The 17,837-nt window shown below is 44.8% G+C and overlaps 1 protein-coding gene and 1 pseudogene across 1 annotated transcript in view; one reads left to right on the forward strand and one right to left on the reverse strand.

The window, feature by feature from the left end:
• SLC25A30 (solute carrier family 25 member 30) overlaps positions 1 to 17,837 on the forward strand; it is a 92,781-nt gene that overhangs the window by 40,964 nt on the left and 33,980 nt on the right. The gene's annotated exons all lie outside the window — the stretch shown is intronic.
• LOC140710919 (peptidyl-prolyl cis-trans isomerase A pseudogene) lies at positions 5,780 to 14,744 on the reverse strand (annotated as a pseudogene).

Consider the following 17,837-nt stretch of genomic DNA (forward strand, 5'->3'; position numbering starts at 1 on the left):
GTTTCTGTGATTCCTTGTTTATTTCTTCAAGGAATGTTCTTAACCTTGGCAAAATAAGCTTCCAAATTGATTGAGACCTGTCTCAGATACTTTTGGTTTACCGTATGTAACACACATAGCACACAGACATTAATATATGTGCTGTGGGCCCAAGAATTAATTGCTGAGGTACATTTTTTTATTTTTAAAAATTTATACTACGTAAAGGAGACAGAATCTCAATATGTTGCCCAGGCTGGTCTTTTTTTTTTTTTTTTTTTTTTTTTTTGAGACGGAGTCTGGCTCTGTCGCCCAGGATGGAGTGCAGTGGCCGGATCTCAGCTCACTGCAAGCTCCGCCTCCCGGGTTTACGCCATTCTCCTGCCTCAGCCTCCCGAGTAGCTGGGACTACAGGCGCCCGCCATGTCGCCCGGCTAATTTTTTGTATTTTTTTTAGTAGAGACGGGGTTTCAACGTGTTAGCCAGGATAGTCTCGATCTCCTGACCTCGTGATCCGCCCATCTCGGCCTCCCAAAGTGCTGGGATTACAGGCTTGAGCCACCGCGCCCGGCCACCCCAGGCTGGTCTTGAACTCCTGGGCTCAAGTGATCCACTTGCCTCAGCCTCCCAAAGTGCTGGGATTTCAGGCATGAGCCACAATGCCCAGCCCTGAAATACATTTTCAATTGAGTATGTGTAATTTTGTAATTAATAACAATATGAATAGCTTTATCAATGAACCAACCTTTTTTTTTCTTTTTTCGTTTTTACCAAATACCCAGACTTCAAGGAGAGAACCAAACTTTTGGCAACCAGACTAACTAGTTCAGAAGTTAGAAAAATTGGACTCTGGCCGGGCACAGTGGCTCATGCCTGTAATCCCAGCACTTTGGGAGGCCGAGGCGGGTGGATCATGAAGTCAGGAGATCGAGACCATCCTGGCTAACACGGTGAAACCCCGTCTCTATTAAAAAAATACACACACAAAAAAATATTAGCCGGGCGTGGTGGTGGGTACCTGTAGTCCCAGCTACTTGGGAGGCTGAGGCAGGAGAATGGTGTGAACCCAGGAGGCAGAGCTTGCAGTGAACTGAGATCTCGCCACTGCACTCCAGCCTGGGCGACAGAGCGAGACTCCGTCTTAAAAAAAAAAAAAAAAAAAAAAAAAAAAAGCAAGAAAAATCGGACCATTACCAAGGTTAATTTTGAGTGATCAGCAAAAGCAACACATAAGAAAAGACATGTCCTTCCAAGCTGTCCTATAAAATCCTCCTTGAGTTAACATTTTACTTGGTGTGGTGTAATTCTTGGTGTTAAACCTTAGAATTGCATGATCTCTCTTTGTTTTCTACTAAGTCCCTGGGAACGTTTAAAAAAATATCCTCATAAGCTGAATTCCACAGTGGCATTTGCATTTTATTGCCTGTCAGCTCTAACTACTTATGCCAGGGTCACCTGCCAACGAATAGTGGCTCATGATTCAGTTTACTGTACAAAGTAGCTATTTGGCCTTGGGACGTTTTAAGTTTGGAAGAATTATTCTCAAGGTATTTTCTTCAGTCATCTGGAGTGATTCCCGGGGAATCTTAATTCCATTTCATTGCCCTCCTGGAGTCTTGCTGTTTTCTCTTGACTGTTCCGGGTTTTTCTGGAGGTGAGAAATGTTACCGGAGGGTAGTGTTAAAGGTCAAAGGATGAACAGATGCAAGGTCAGGATGAGTCTGGAGGGAGTTGAGGAAAAGGAAGCTCTTTGGCAAAATTCTAGAGTCTTTCTCAGACAACAAGTATTATTGGACCGCAATTATGTACAAAATATTGTGCTCAGGGCGAGCAGGGTGTCTCATGCATGCAACCTCAGCATTTTGAGGTGGGAAGACCACTTTTGCCCAGGAGTTAAGAGACCAGCCTGGGCAACATAGCAAGACCTCATCTCCACAAATAATAAGAGAAAAATTAGCCTGGTGTGGTGGTGCTCACCTGTGGTCCCAGCTACTTGGGAGGCTGAGGTGGGAGAATTGCTTGAGCCTGGCGGTTGAGGCTGCAGTGAACCATGATTGTGTCACTGCACTCCAGCCTTGGCAACACAGCAAGACCCCATCTCAAAAATAAAATAAAATAAAAATAAAAATATTGTGCTCACTGATGTGAAAGAGAAGCATCAAGACATGATATCAACACTAGATTTGAGATATGAGATATAAACTTATTAAAGTTAAATAATACAAGAGATGTACCAAGATAGGTTGATTGTCAATATTAATTACTGAATAATAGCATCAATAAAACCTTTTGTGAAGTTAGATTTATTCATTCATAACATACTTGGTTCTAGGCATCTAAGCCCTAGGTTTCTTGGTGAACAATTTGTTGAGCCTTTCTTTTTTTTTTTTTTTTTTTTTGAGACGGAGTCTCACTTTGTCGCCCAGGCTGGAGTGCAGTGGCACCATCTCGGCTCACTACAAGCTCCGCCTCCTGGGTTCACGCCATTCTCCTGCCTCAGCCTGCCTCAGCTGGGACTACAGGCACGCACCACCACGCCCGGCTAATTTTTTGTATTTTCAGCAGAGACGGGGTTTCACCGTGTTAGCCAGGATGGTCTTGATCTCCCGACCTCGTGATCCGCCCGTCTTGGCCTCCCAAAGTGCTGGGATTACAGGCGTGAGCCACCGCGCCCGGCTTTTTTTTTTTTTTTTTGAGATGGAGTCTTGCTCTGTTGCCCAGGCTGTAGTGCAGAGACATGATCTCAGCTCACTGCAAGCTCCACCTCCCGGGTTCACACCATTCTCCTGCCTCAGCCTCCCGAGTTGCTGGGACTATAGGCACCCGCCACCATGCCCGGTTAATTTTTTGTATTTTTTAGTAGAGATGGAATTTCACCATGTTAGCCAGGATGGTCTCAATCTCCTGACCTAGTGATCCGACCTCCTTGGCCTCCCAAAGTGCTGGGATTACAGGTGTGAACCACTGCGCCCGGCCTGTTGAGCCTTTCTAGAGGGTGGGAAGTTTGACTGTGTGAACTCCAAATATCTGAGATACTGGTTTCTCAGTCAATTTATAAAGTGCCAATGTAAGGGACGTGTCCGTGTCACAGCCTCAGGAGGTCCTGACATGTGCCCGAGGTGGGCACAGCTTGGTTTTATGTATTTTAGGGAGACATGAGACATCAGCCAATATATGTAAGATGTACGTTGGTTCAGTCCTGAAAAGGCGAGACAACTGGAATTGGGAAGCGGGCTTCCAGGTCATAGGTAGATAAGAGACAAACGATTGCATTCTTTTGAGTTTCTGATGAGCCTTTCCAAAGGAAGCAATCAGATATGCATTTATATCAGTAAGCAGAGGGATGACTTTGAGATCTGTCTGTCCTTTGTCCACAGGAATTTATCGTAGTAGCTAATATTTTTTTTGAAATAGAATGGGAGGCAGGTTTGTCCTAAGCCGTTCTCAACTTGACTTTTCCCTTTGGCTTAGTGATTTGAGGGTCTTGAGATTTATTTTCCTTTCACAGCTGGGCCTTCAATAACAGGTTAAAGGAAGAAAGTGAGAAATGACAGTGTGAAAAATCTAAGATGAATTTATGGGACTGTATGCAAATCATTTGAATTTTTTCTTCCCAATGGATCTGCTGGACCAGGAGCCTTTTAAGAGATGAAATGAAAGGGAATTGTTAAGAGGTTTAATTTTTAACAGAGCAGCTCTGAGCTCTCCAAAATAAGGTCAATTGCTTTCACTGTCTTGTCAGAAAAGGTCTCTGTTATGCGGAAACCTGGCATGACATGCAGGATAAAGGTCAGGGACAAGCTTGGGGCACGTAATGAAAAGCTGGGAGCAGAGTGGGAATGATGGCGCTTTGAACCCAGCCCCTCTGCAGTGTCGAGATCAACAGCCATGGGACCTGCACCAGCGATGTCACCTCCCAGACACCCTGGATTCCAACTGAGGGAGTCAGTGGCTCTGCTGAGCTGGGATGGCTTTTCCTGTTACAACCAGGACACCAGGAGCTGCAGGGTTCTATAGGGGTGGGAGACTCAAGTGAATAGACCTCGTCCCACTGAACTGCCTTTGCAAAAATTGTAACTGAGGGAATTATGACAGTGAAAGAGACCTGATCGAACCAACTCCATCTTGCTTCTAACCTCCAAGCTATCCTTGCTCATTACTGGTCAAACTAACTTTGGGAGGAAGTTAGTTTCTACTTTAACTTTGAAGCAAAGATGATAACAGCCCTTTTCCAAAAGACTCCCTTCTTGCCTGGGGAACAGTCTACTTTTGTAGGACTAACAAATTAGCTACAAGATTAGAAATTATGGTTTAGGGCCAGGTGCGGTGGCTCACGTCTGTAATCCCAGCACTTTGGGAGGCCGAGGCGGGTGGATCACCTGAGTCAAGAGTTCAAGACCAGCCTGGCCAACATGGTGAAACCCTGTCTCTACTAAAAATACAAAAATTAGCCAGGTGTAGTGGCGGGCACCAGTAATCGCAGCTACTCGGGAGGTTGAGGCAGGAGAATCGCTTGAACCCAAGAGGTGAAGTTTTCAGCGAGCTGAGATTGCGCCACTGAACTCTACCCTGGGCAACAAGCGAGACTCTGTCTCAAAAAACAAACAAACAAACAAACAAACAAAAAACAATTATGGTTTAGGAGTCATGCATCCTGAGGCTCCAAGATTCTCAACCTCCCCAAATTGCTTCTAGGAATAACATCACTGTTGTAAAACCTAAGATCAGGGCTTGAGCTCTTTTGCAGACCCTTCATTCCCATGCATCAGCTGACACCACCCAGACCCATAATCGGGCTCATCTGGTCTTGTGGAACCGACTCAATGCAAGAAGCCAGCTTCGACTCCCTCCCTGTGATTTCATCTCCCACCCGACCAATCAGGTGGGTCTCCCTTGTCCCCTACCTGCCACGTTATCCTTAAAAACCCCAACCCCAGAGTTTTTGGGGAGAATGATGTGAGTAATAATAAAACTCAGGTCTCCCATACAGCCAGCTCTGCATGAATTAAACTCTTTCTCCATTGTAATTCCCCTGTCTCAGTAAATCAGCTTTATCTAAGCAGCGGGTAAGGAGAACCTACTGGGCAGTTACACCAGCCATCACTGCACCTGATAGGATTCGGTTCCCTGGGGCTCAGTAGGACTTACCTTGGCTTTGAGAAGGGTGGTGGAGAGAGGGCCAGTGAAATCACCTTTGCAAAAATCATAACAGTGAAAGAATTATAGCAGTGGGGGAGATCTGATCTAGCCAATCCCCCTCTTGCCTATAGCTTTCAAGCTGCCTTGGTTTTTACTGGGCCAAGCTAACTGTGGGAGATACTCAGTAATAGACCTTCCCCAAAACTCAACTGCCTGTGTAAAGACCTATGAGAGACCACCAGGCTAGGCAGAGGAGAGGAGCCTGATTTCTGCTAAGGTGTAGACATAAACCACTGCTACTCATCATTCTGGAAGTCACAAGATATGCAACTTCCCCAATGCCTCCTGCAGATAACATCACTACTGTAGAACCTAAGACTGGCTTTTTGAGATGCCTTTTCAGGTTTTTTGCATGTCTAATGCCGATGATGGTTCCACTTGGACCCACCAACCACTCCTGTGGCCCCACCCAAAGCAAATCGGCACACAGGAGGACCATTTCCTACACCCCTGCGATGGCACCCCCAACCAATCAGCAGCAAGCACCTGCTTCCTCCCCCAAACTACCTTTGAAAAACTCCTAATCTCCAGGCCTTGGACAAGATTGATTTGCGTGATGATGCGTCTCCCACATGGTGTGGCCGGCCTCAGGTAAATTAAATGCTTTCTTTACTGCAGTGCTGTGGTCTCCCTGAGTTGATTTTGTTTGTACAGCCGGCAGGAAGAACCTATCAGGTATTCAGCACGAGTGGGAAGAGAGTCCCCCGTCTTAAAGGAAGAAGGAAACATAGAGGTCACTCAGGCTCACCAGGATCGCCTGGCTTGTTGGTGACAGAGCTGACCCTCATCTCTACCATGCTTTCTTGTCTTTTGTGGAAACATGTTATCGCTCAACTCCTGACCAACTGTGTGCCAGGAACGAGCCTCAGTAATCTCCTCTTCAGTGTGTCTCTGATGCTATCATTTGCCTTTTTCTTCCTCTCCAAATCATCTCTTTATCCCCCTTTCCCCTTCACTTCTTTCTCAGAAGAAAAGGCAGTATCCTTCATTTCAAAGTTTATCCTATTTGTCCTGTCTTAGTTCAGGTTACTGTGGCAAATGACCACAGACTGGGTGGCTTAAACAACAAACATTTGTTTCTCACGGTTCTGGAGGCTGGAAGTTCGAGATCAGAGTGCCAGCGCGGACAGGTTCTTTCTTTCTTTTGGTTTGTTTTAGATTCATGGGGTACATGTGCATGTTTCTTACATGGACATACTGCATACCGGTGGGGATTGGGCTTTAATGTATCCATTACTCAAATCGTGAACATGGTTTCTGATAGGTAATTTTTCTTTCTTTCTTTTTTTTTTTTTGAGATGGAGTCTCGCTCTGTCGCCCAGACTGGAGTGCAGTGGCGCAATCTATGCTCACTGCAAGCTCCGCCTCCCGGGTTCACGCCATTCTCCTGCCTCAGCCTCCCGAGTAGCTGGGACTACAGGCGCCCGCCACCATGCCCAGCTAATTTTTTTGTATTTTTTAGTAGAGACGGGGTTTCACTGTGTTAGCCAGGATGGTTTCGATCTCCTGACCTCGTGATCCGCCCGTCTTGGTCTCCCAAAGTGCTGGGATTATGGGTATGAGCCACTGCGCCCAGCCTAGGTAATTTTTCAACTTCACTCCCCTCCCAACCTCCACCCTTTTGGAGTTGCCAGTGTCTATTATTTCTGCTTATACCAAGGCTGGCTGTTGGTGAAGGCCCTTTTCCTAGTTCACAGATAGCTACTTTCTCCTTGTTCTCATCTGGCAGAGAGTAGAGAGGAAGCAAGCTCTCTCCTGTCTCTTTTTTTTTTTTGGTGGAGTCTCACTCTGTTGCCCAGGCTGGAGTGCAGTGGTGCGATCTTGGCTCACTGCAACCTCTGCCTCCTGGGTTCAAGCCATTCTCCTGCCCCAGCCTCCCAAGTAGCTGGGATTACAGGTGCATGCCACCATGCCCAGCTAATTTGTGTATTTTTAGTAGAGACGGGGTTTTACCATGTTGGCCAGGCTGGTCTCAAACTCCTAACCTCAGGTGATCTGCCTGCCTTGGCCTCCCAAAGTGCTGGGATTATAGGTATGAGCCACCGCACCTGGCCCTATTATTATTATTATTTTTAAAGTGTCATCTCTCCCAGGAATACTTCTTTTTTCTTGCTCGGCCACCCAGGCTGGAGTGCAATGGTGCAATATTCGCTCATCGTAACCTCCACCTCCTGGGTTCAAGCGATTCTCCTGCCTCAGCTTCCTGAGTAGCTGGGATTACAGGCGCCTGCCACCATGCCTGGCTAATTTTTTTTGTATTTTTAGTAGAGACGGGGTTTCACCATTTTGGCCAGGCTGGTCTTGAACTCCTGACCTAGTGATCCACCTGCCTCGGCCTCCCAAAGTGCTGGAATTACAGGTGTGAGCCACCACGCCTGGCCTTTCGCAAGAAGACTTCTACGAACCTGTCCAGGCCATTATACAATTTTGATTTTTTCTTTTGTCCTCTTCCATCAGACTGTAAATCTCTAAATGCAAAGGCATTTCCGTACCTTTTGTACCCAGCATGACAATCAATTGGTGGTTGTTAAATGCATGCATTTAAATAAAAAAAAATCATTTATTTTCCACAGCAACATGTAAGATTTTTGGTGAAATGTGAAATGTTTCCAATTTTACCAACCACTCTCCACAGATTTAATCAGGTTGTTTTTCTAGGCATATTTCCTCTTGTGGTTCTGTTTCATTTTCTACTCTACTAAACCCAACAGAAAACAAATATTCAGGATACACATTGGTAGCTAGACATTCTGTTCTAGTTTGCTGGGCCAGATAATCAAGTGAATGCAGATCTTCAAAGGAAGTTGAATTTGTAAATCACAGTCAGACAAAATTAGCAATCAGAAATGCCGTTGTCCTAGGCAAGAGAATCTCTTTACAACCCCTCCTGTGGCTGGCTATGGAAGCACCACAGCTAGACAGTTCACCTCCCGTCGTGTTCTTGCTGGATAACTTGCTGTTATGATTCATTTTAAGGTGAAGCACTAGTGCGTGAGAGCAAGTAATAAGGTGTAAAGTTGAAGACATTCATCCTGGACAAGCCCTGGTAGTGTTCCCCTGGTATTCTCACAGAAACCGAGGACAGGAAACAATTCTCAGTCGAATCTGGTAAATTTCCAGATTGGCTTTACTGATAACTTACCTAACATTTATTTAGCACTCATATCATGCTGTGTATGATAGAGTTACACTGAAAAAGCCATCTGACCATTCTATCAAGTTTTCCTTCCTTCCTTCCTTCCTTCCTCCCTTCCTTCCTTCCTTCCTTCCTTCCTTCCTTCCTTCCTTCCTTCCTTCCTTCCTTCCTTCCTTCCTTCCTTCCTTCCTTCCCTCCCTCTCTCTCTCCCTTTCTTTCTCTCTCTCTTTCTCTTTCTTTCTCTTTCTTTCTTTCTTCCTTTCTTTCTTCCTTCCTTCCTTCCTTCCTTCCTTCTTTTCTTTTCTTTTCTTTTCTTTTCTTTTCTTTTCTTTTCTTTTCTTTTCTTTTCTTTTCTTTTCTTTTCTTTTCTTTTCTTTTCTTTTCTTTTCTTTTCTTTTCTTTTCTTTTCTTTCCCTTTCTTTTTAGACAGAGTTTCGCTTTTGTTGCCCAGGCAGGAGTGCAATGGCGTGATCTTGGCTCACTGTAACCTCCGCCTCCTGGATTCAAGCGATTCTCCTGCCTCAGCCTCCAGAGTAGCTGGGACTACAGGTGCCCGCCACTACACCCAGCTAATTTCTGTATTTTTAGTAGAGACGGGGTTTCACCATGTTGGCCAGGCTGGTCTCAAACTTCTGACCTCTGGTGATCCACCTGCCTCAGCTCCCCAAAGTGCTGGGATTACAAGCGTGAACCACTGCACCCAACCCTCTTTTCTTTTTAATATAAATGGAAAGAGGACAATGAACACCACATACAAACTACTTTGTTAAATCATCCTTAGTTTTTGTTTTTCAGTGAACTTTGATTAAAGGAAACATATTTGGGGAAAGAGTCATTCTGTTTGTTTATGTGGACATTGCATTACATCTGAGAAATAGACAGAGTGTCAAAGTACAGAGGGCACTCTGTTGCCTAGATCAATCATCCCCAGCCAAGGTCTAGTTATCCCTTTTTAGGTAAGTAGGTGAAGGGGTGATGGTGGTAATGTCAGTACTTGCATCTCTGGATGTAGAATTTTTCCTAGACTATTGGAAAGTCAAAATTAAGGCTAGGAGTTCCGGGTCATATAGAGACCTCTAGCCATTAAAAACCCTTGTGTGGTGTTCACAGAGCAAGTTTGGCATTTGTCCACTCTGAGAGGAATGCATGTCCTTGTGACTCGAATCATCAACTGAGATCTGGCCTTGACCTGTGGGGAGGGACGTGACGAGGAGAGAAACCCAGCAGGACATTGTTATCAGCTGCAACATAAGCACGAGGGTGAAATGCACCTGCTTCTAGAGCTGCCCTTCTGCAGAGGAATTTGTTAGTTACCCGGCACTGGTTGAGTATCTATTCTATGTAGAGCTCCTGTTATGTGGGCTAGCTAAGTACCAGCTCTTTAGGGCATAAATACATTGAGCATTTTGGGAAGATAGTTAATATGTGTGTGGCTATGTATTTCTCTAACAACCATCCCCTAATTTTTTTTACATGATGCATTATGTCCATATTAGATTCTGTACAGGGTTCCTTTCCTCTCCTCTCCTCTCTTTTCTTTTCTTTTCTTTTCTTTTCTTTTCTTTTCTTTTTTTTTTTTCTTTCTTTCTTTCTTTCTTTCTTTCTTTCTTTCTTTCTTTCTTTCTTTCTTTCTTTCTTTCTTTCTTTCTTTCTTTCTTTCTTTCTTTCTTTCTGTCTCTCTCCCTCTCTCTCTCTCTTTCTTTCTCTCTTTCTCTTTCTTTTTTTTTTTTTTTTTGAGACAAGGGTAGTACAGTGGTGTGATCTCAGCTCACTGTAGCCTCACCCTCCTGGGCTCAAATGATCCTCCTACCTCAGTCTCCTGAGTAGCTGAGACCACCAGTGTGTGCCACCATGCCCAGCTAATTGTTGTAATTTTTTTTTTTTTTTTTTTTTTTTTTTTAAAGAGACATGGTTTCACCATGTTGCCCAGGCTGGTCTCCAACTCCTGGACTCAAGCGATCCACCTGCCTTGGCCCCTCAAAGTGCTAGGCTTACAGGTTTACAGGTGTGAGCCACCATGCCCAACCTTTTCTTTTCTTTTTTTCTTTTTCTTTAACTTACAGTACTTTAATTTTTTGACAGCTTTATTGAAGTACAAATGATATACAAAAAATTGTGCATATTTAAATGTATACAATTTGATGACTTTGGTTATAATGCACACATACCGCTGATACCATTGCCACAATTAAGGTAACAAATATGTTCATCATCTCCAAAAGTTTCGTTGCGCCCCCTTTTTCTGCCTTTTTATGTGTGTGTATGCGAGGAAGAACACTTAACATGCAATCTACCCTCTTAACGAATTTTTAAGTGCATGACATGGTGTACTGTTAACCATAGGCACTATGTTATACAGCAGATGTCTAGATCTTAATCATCTTGTGTAACTGTAGCTTCACACCCGTTGAAAAACTCCCCATTTCCTCCATCCTCTGGCAGCCTCCATTGTATTTTCTGCTTCTCTAAGTTTGATTATTTTAAAGGCCTCATGTAAGCGACATCATGCAGTATTTGTCCTTCTGTGACTGACTCATTTCACCTAGCATAATGTCCTTTAGGGCCAGCCGTATTGTCGCAAATCAACCCCTAACAATTTCGTGCCTTGATTCTATAGTAGCTGCCTTTCACATAAGCAGTGATAAAGTGTGCTTAATTGTGTGTTTGAGTCAGGTCTTTATACTCTTACTGCATGAAGCCATCCACAACAATGCACACGAGTAGTGTCTGTGTAAGAGCAGGCACAGTCAAACAGAAAGCACTCTGTTTCTGGCATGTCTGCAGAGCTTGGACACTGGTGTATGCAGAGACCCTCACAACACTCTTCTTAAAACCCAAAGTGATTTTAAAACTTGTGGTCGGCCGTGGTGGCTCACGCCTATAATCCCAGCACTTTGTGAGGCCGAGGTGGGTGGGTGGATCACCTGAGGTCAGGGGTTCGATAACATTCTGGCCAAAATAGCGAATCCCCGTCTCTACTAAAAGTACAAAAATTAGCTGGGCGTGGTTGTGCATACCTGTAATCCCAGTTATTCAGGAGGCTGAGGCAGGAGAATCGCTTGAACCCGGGAGGCAGAGGTTGCAGTGAGCTGAGATCATATCACTGTACTCCAGCTTGGGCAACAGAGTGAGACTCTGTCTCAAAAAACAAAAAAACACCAAATAAAACCACTTGAGGTTGGACAAAAAGTAGTCGGAGTGACTGAATCCTGCTATGGAATCAATAACATGTGATTTGCTTAAAGGTTTACTTAAATAAGTTATAAATCTAGGATACTTTTTTTTTTTTCTGTAGCCCAGGCTGGAGTACAGAGGCTTCCATCTCAGGAAATGTCTCCTGTAGGTTTTGTTTGTTTGTTTGTTTTGTTTTGTTTTGCTCTGTTTTGAGACAGAGTCTCACTCTGTTGCCCAGGCTGGAGTGCAATGGCGCAGTCTCAGCTCACTGCAACCTCTGCCTCCCGGGTTCAAGCGATTCTTCTGCCTCAGCCTCCTGAGCAGCTGGGATTACAAGCGCCCACCACCACACCCAGCTAATTTTTGTATTTTTAGCAGAGACGGAGTTTCACCATGTTGGTCAGGCTGGTCTCAAACTCCTGACCTCGTGATCCACCCGCCTCGGACCCAAAGTGCTGGAATTATAGGCATGAGCCACCACACCCGGCCAGATGCCTCCCATGTCTTTGAACGCCTCCCGGGTTCCAGCAATTTTCCTGTCTCAGCTTCCCGAGTAGCTGGGATTACAGGCACCCACCACCATGCCTGGCTAATTTTTGTATTTTTAGTAGAGGCAGGGTTTCACCATGATGATCAGGCTGGTCTTGAACTTCTTGCCTGAAGTGATCCGCCTGCCTTGGTCTCCCAAAGTGCTGGGGGAGCCACCGCGCCTGGCCTATGATGCACATTTTGTTATTAGTTTTACATATACAGTGTTATCAGTGAGGAAAACCATAGGCAATAATACCCAGTTAAAGTGGTCTTTTTCTCAAGAAACAAGAAGCCTAGAGGTAGAACGTTGCTGGCATTGGTTTAGCTGCCCGATAATGTCAATAAGACGCTGACCCTTTCTGTATTTCAGTCTTGCCTTTCTTAGCACGTGGGCCTTTTGTTAACGTGCTTGTTACTTTGTGAGAGTGAGATGGTGGCCACAGCTGCAGGTACCATGTTTGTATTCAAGCACGAGAATGGGGAAGGGGCAGTGCCAGTGACCACTGCTCCTCGGCCTGTCCTCTTTGTGCAGAAGTAAAGCCTTTCTCAAACACTCCCCCTTACGCTGCCCAAGAGTTTCATGTTTGTCTCGTTGTACAGAACTTGTCACGTGGCCATGCTTAGCTGCAAGAAAGGCTGGGAAAGAAATTTTTTTTGTTTTGTTTTGTTTTTTGAGATGGAGTCTCGCTCTGTCGCCAGGCTGGAGTGCAGTGGTGTGATCTTGGCTCACTGCAACCTCCGACTCCCTGGTTCAAGTGATTCTCCTGCCTCAGCCTCCCGAGTAGCTGGGATTACAGGCACGTGCCACCACACCCAGCTAATTTTTGTATTTTCAGTAGAGATGGGGTTTCACCATGTTGTATGGTCTTGATCTCCTGACCTCATGATCCGCCTGCCTCGGCCTCCCAAAGTGCTGGGATTACAGGTGTGAGCCACCGCGCCCAGCCGGGAAAGAAGTATTTAACATTTTCAGCTTCCATAGTGGAGGCTGGCACAGCAAAGGAGGATTAGAAATAAGTTGCCCTACTACTGGCTTCTAGAGAGTCCCCACCAATCCTTCATTAGGGAAGGAAGATGTGACCAGAATCTTTTCAGTGGCTTCCTTTTGTGGCATTTAGATGTAAATTAGATTTTTCAGGGTTTCAAGGAGCAGGCACATCCTCAGATTATTTCCATGATTGAAGGCCAATTATAAGGCTACATGGGGAAATAAAGGACACAGGAAGTTGTCTCAGACCACGTGATGAGGCCATACAGGAAGTGGTCGGGGATGTACTTGTAGCCCCCGTGGCTCTGATAGCAACTCTGGTGGCACCATCACAATACCTGGCAAGTGACTCTTCAGAACTGGGCAACTGTGGGGATCCCTGGTCTGGGGCTCCACCAAGACAGGGATGGAGCTGTTTTGCCTCTGACTCTACTGCTCTTGTCTGTATCAGCAGATTTTCACTCGTGCCTTATGTCAAATGTCCCGAGAGTTCCTGTGGGACAGCCTTCACCATCCAGCAGAGGGGCCACTATAGGGCAGCGCTCTCAAGGCCACCTCGGGCCTCCATCCATGTCTCCCTTGGCCTATCTGTGTGACGGGGTGATGGGTCATGTGTAACCACTGTTGATCACACTCAGAGGGGATTGTGGATGAGATGGGCTCCCCAGGGCTTTGAAGGAGGTAACGAAACAATGGCTAGTCCTGGACCCTAGCTCTAGGCCATCTGCTAAGCTGTATCAAACTGGCCATTTTTTTTCTTTTTTGGTTGTTAGTTTCTATTTCATAATCATCAACTTAACTCTGCAATCCAGCTAGGCATGGAAGGGAACAAGGAAAACATGGAGCCCAAAGGGAACTGAGAGAGAGCACAAAGACTCCAGGATACTGTGAGCAAACCGGGTGGAGGGGCGCTCTCCTGAGCTATAGAAGGAATGGTCTGGTGGTTCAGATAAAACACAGTCAGCAATGGTGATCTTCTTGCTGGTCTTGCCATTCCTGGATCCAGAGTGCTCCATGGCCTTCACAATATTCATGCCTTCTTTCTCCTTGCCAAAGACCACATGCGTGCCATCCAACCACTCAATCTTGGCAGCGCAGATGAAAAACTGGGAACCATTTGTGTTGGGTCCAGCATTTGCCATGGACAAGATGCCAGGACCTGTATGCTTCAGGATGAAGTTGTCGTCATCAAATTTCTCCTTGTAAATGGACTTCCACCAGTGCGATTACGGCATGAGAAGTCACCACCCTGACACATAAACCCTGGAATAATTCTGTGACAGCAGCGACCTTATAACCAAATCCTTTCTCCCTAGTGCTCAGAGTGTGAAAGTATTCTGCTGTTTTTGGAAACTTGTCTGCAAACAACTTGAAGGAGACGCAGCCTAAGGGCTTGCCGTCGATGGCGATGTCAAAGAACACCGTGGGGTTGACCATGGCTGACAGTACAAGGCTCCTGGTGGTGGCAGCATCTGCAAAGCCCATTTTAAAAAAATGCAGCTACTACATATGTAACAAACCTGCACGTTATGCACATGTACCCTACAACTTAAAGTATAATAATAATAAATAAATTTAAAAAAAAATGCAGCTATTTCACTATTTATATAATCATTCATCTTTCTATCTTCATTTTCTTGATATTAAATCCCTAAAACCTTCTGCCTTGACTATGCAAGGTGCCAGAAAACCAGAACAAATAATAACCAAAAAAGTCACATTTGTATTGCTTTGGTGGTGTATGTTCATATATATATATGTGTGTGTGTGTATATATATATGTATATGTATATATATATATTTTTTTAATTAAAAATGTTGATAGGCTGTGTGTGGTGGCTCATGCCTGTAACCTCAGCACTTTTGGAGGCCGAGGCCATTAGATTGCTTGAGGTCAGAAGTTCAAGACCAGCCTGGCCAACATGGTAAAACCTGTCTCTACTAAAAATACAAAAAATTAGCCTGGTGTGGTGTTGCATGCCTGTAATCCCAGCTACTCTAGAGGTTGAGGTACGAGAATCACTTGAACCTGGGAGGCGGAGGTTGCAGTGAGCCGAGATCACGCTATTGCACTCCAGCCTGGGAGATAGAGTAAGACTCTCTCCAAAAAAATATATATATATGTGTGTATACATATGTGTGTGTATGTGTGTGTGTGTATATATATGTGTGCATATGTATATATAAAGAGAGAGAGCTAGAGAGAGAGAGGGAGACAGAGAGAGAGAGGTGAAATTTGCATAGCATTTAACTGTTTTCTTTTGTTGAGATAGGCTCTTCTTCTGTCACTCAGGCTGGAGTGCAGTGGCGCCATCACAGCTCACTGCAGTATTGACCTCCTGGACTCAAGTGATCCTCCCACCTCAGCCTCCAGAGTAGCTGGGACTACAGGCACGTGCCACCATGCCTGGCTAATTTTTGTATTTTTTGTCGAGACGCAGTTTTGCTGTGTTGCCCAGGTTGGTCTCCATTTCCTGAGCCGAAGCAATCTGCTCACCATGGCCCCCCAAAGTGTTAGAATTATAGTTGTGAGCCACTGTGCCCAACCCATTTATGGGTTTTAAAGTGTACAACTAGGTGACATTTAGTGTGTTTACAGTGTTGTGCAACCATCACCTTTACCTGGTTCCAAAAGATATGTTTTTGAACAAGTGTGCATGAGTGTTGGGGATGATATTTCTCCTGTATTGAAAAGACTCTGTCAACGTTGCCTGCTAGACTGGCCCCAGGTGCTATAGGTTTATGGACCTAACCGCCTTTCTTGACTTTGCATAAGGAAAAGGTATCTTCCTGACCAAATGTCTTGGGCAACTCTCCCAATTCTCAGAAACTCCTTGCTCTTCCATGGTCTGCCATCCCTCAGGTGCAGAATTTGCAGTGAGACGCTATGTGTTCACCGAGGATTATTGTTTAACCATTTTATGGCTATTTAGATAGCAGTTAAATTTACACAAAAACAAACAAATGATGACCAAACCAAGTCACTGTCAAGGTCACAGGTGGCTGTGTCTAACATAAAAACAGAAGTGCTCCTTCAATTCACCCACTGGGAGAGGAATTTTCCAGCAGCATAAGGCCTCAAGATGAGTTGTCAGAGGGTCAGCTGCTGCTCAACCTGAACAACTATTTATTTATTTATTTATTTTTGAAACAGAGTCTTGTTCTGTCACTCAGGCTGGAGTGTGATGGCATGATCTTGGCTCACTGGAACCTCTGCCTCCCAGGTTCAGTCATTTTCCTGCCTCAGCCTCCCAAGTAGCTGGGATTACAGGCACGCACCACCATACCCAGCTAATTTTTGTAATTTTAATAGAGACAGGGTTTCACCATGTTACCTAGGCTGGTCTCAAACTCCTAGCCTCAAACGATCTGCCTGCCTTGGCTTCCCAAAGTGTTGGGATTGCACTCAAAACAAAACAAAACAAAAAGACAAAGAAACAAAAAAACAAAGAATATGGTTTGATTGGACTTTTTTTTTTTTGAGATGGAGTTTCACTCTTGTTGCCCATGTTGGAGTGCAATGGCGTGATCTTGGCTTACCGCAACCTCTGCTTCCCAGGTTCAAGCAATTCTCCTGCCTCAACCTCCTGAGTAGCTGGGATTACAGGCATGCACCACCATGCCTGGCTAGTTTTTTGTATTTTCAGTAGAGATGGGTTTTTACCATGTTGGCCAGACTGGTCTCAAACTCCTGACCTCAGGTGATCCGCCCGCTTCGGCCTCCCAAAGTGCTGGGATTACAGGCATGAGCCACTGTGCCCAGCCTGATTGGAATTTTATAATCAGTATTTTTTCCAAACTGGATTTTCATTTTAGTGGGTTATGAACAGTATGAACAAAAAATAAAATAGAATAATAAAGAATACGGTGCATTACAGATACAGTAAGTATTCCTTCTAGAAATGTTTGTCTCAGTAGTGTGCTTGTGTGTATATGTGTTTACTGGGTTATGACGTAAAATGCATTTCTTAATGTGAGTTACAGTTTAACAAGTAAAAGCCACAGACATAAATGGCTTTGGACCCATCAGAACAGCTCAGACTTTTTTCACCAGCCTTGGGCCTCAGCCAGCTTCCCTGACCCTTCCACTATTGCCAGATGGAAATGTCATAGTTATGTTCAGAGTCCTTGTGCTAAACTCATGTATGCTCTTTATCAGAGGCAAAAATGGAGCATGACAGTCTGTTCTTAGGGCAAGTTCCAAGAACTGAGAACACAGTCCTCACAGGGTCATACAACTTTTAATTTTCCAATTCCTAAACCGGTGTCAGTTCTGACTGTGCTCTCCTTGGTTATTCTGTGAATGTACTTGAATGATCGAGGGCATTTCTGCAGTGACAGGCTGGGGCACTGTCCTCCCTGACGCTCCGAAAAGCCACACTGCAGAATGTTCTGGCTAAAATTACCCCTGGGAGTCACCTGTTTACTACCCTTTATACTTGAAGCTCTCAGCATGAAGTGCCCCAGATCACTTACAGTTCCCCAACTTCTTTTTCATGAAAAGAGCCATTCATTTCATCTCTTGGAGGTTGCAATTTGCCCTTTAAATTTTGCCTGTGATAAACTTAAGTCTGATAGCTTGCTTTGGCAGTACCTATGTGAAAGCAACTCGGAAAGTTAGAGAGTGAAATATTTAGCCAAATGATGGGCTAAAGAAGATAATACAAGCAATTCCAGTTAAGGTTCAGATTGAATTTTTTTTTTTTTTTTTTTTTTTTTGGGTCAGGGTCTCATTCTGTTGCCCAGGGGTGCAGTGGCACAATACGGCTCACTGCAGCCTCAACCTTCCTGGGCTCAGGTGATCCTCCCACTTCAGCCTCCTGACTAGCT

Source organism: Chlorocebus sabaeus, chromosome 3 (assembly GCF_047675955.1).
Source record: "Chlorocebus sabaeus isolate Y175 chromosome 3, mChlSab1.0.hap1, whole genome shotgun sequence".
NCBI classification, from domain to species: Eukaryota; Metazoa; Chordata; class Mammalia; order Primates; family Cercopithecidae; genus Chlorocebus; species Chlorocebus sabaeus.